The following is a 1074-nucleotide window of genomic DNA, read 5'->3' as shown; positions in this document are numbered from 1 at the left end:
AGTTCTGGATCCTTCTGCTCGTAAGTTGGCTCTTATATGTCTTGTGTCTTGATGCTATATGTTCATCTTTGGTTGTTGTTGTTTTGTTTTTTTATCAACTGAGTTTAACACATACTTGAGACAAACAGGGCTCTAAAAGAAGGGCTGCCCTCCAGGCCATATTAGAAGACATGGAAGTCATTTTCTTGCTAATTTTACTTCTGAAAACAGGCTACCCCCACCTCCTTCAATCTCTAATATTTCGATTTCTATTCACCGAAAGCAAAACAAATGAATACGCTTTGAGATGATACCAATAACTCCACACGCCCAAAACTTGACAAACGCCTGCTTTGTTGCTGTTATTGGTTTCGTGAAAATTGCCTTTACCTGCCTCTGGTGGCAATAGAACCTTGAATCTTTTTCACGGCGCAGAAATCGCAGTGATTAATTTAGCAATCATGACCTTTTTCTGTATCTTATCAGAATATGAAAAATACTTCCATCGTGTTAATCGGAGGCTATAACAACAACAAAGAACAGTTTTTAAGGGTAGAAGGTTTCTGGTAAGTGTTTTGAATTGGTCATTGTTTATGTTTAAGTTTTTTTCAACACCCTAAGGTTAATGCTTAAAACCAACATTTCAAAAATGAATACGACCAAAACAACCTAAAATGTTGTTATGTATTTCACACTCAGCTCGTTTTTAATTGTTGTTTTTTCTCTGTTTCCCTTTGTCTGTATCCAGCGTTAACGTCCTGACCGACACGACAAGGTATCGCCAGTGTGCCCCAAGCAACGCTAACATCAGCAGAATCGCCAGTTTGGGACCTGTCGGAATTCTCCCCACCCAGGGGTACTCCTTCTCCGTAAGTCTAGCTTCAGATAGTGGACAAAGGGTGGTACTTGCACCTACCTGTATGTCAAACAGTGTGGGATCTTCTTAGCAGAGGCTACACTTAAACTCTTCCCAACTATGCATGTGTCTATCCTACCCATTTTACTGTATTTCTCTCTCTCTCTTTCTCTCTCTCTCTCTCTCTCTCCCTCTCTCTCTTTCTTTCTCTCTCTCTCTTTCTCTCTCTCTCTCTCTCT

General features: G+C 40.3%; 1 long non-coding RNA gene across 1 annotated transcript in view; it reads left to right on the top strand.

Moving 5' to 3' along the window:
* Positions 1–301: 301 nt before the first annotated feature.
* The window catches only part of LOC118478041, a 1830-nt gene continuing 1057 nt past the window's right edge, over positions 302–1074 (top strand). Inside the window, exon 1 of the long non-coding RNA XR_004858765.1 lies at positions 302–848. This is a non-coding gene — a long non-coding RNA (uncharacterized LOC118478041). The remainder of the gene's footprint in view (positions 849–1074) is intronic.

This window comes from Aplysia californica, unplaced genomic scaffold (genome assembly GCF_000002075.1).
Source record: "Aplysia californica isolate F4 #8 unplaced genomic scaffold, AplCal3.0 scaffold00341, whole genome shotgun sequence".
Lineage (NCBI taxonomy): Eukaryota > Metazoa > Mollusca > Gastropoda > Aplysiida > Aplysiidae > Aplysia > Aplysia californica.
This window is presented reverse-complemented; position numbering and strand designations above follow the sequence as displayed.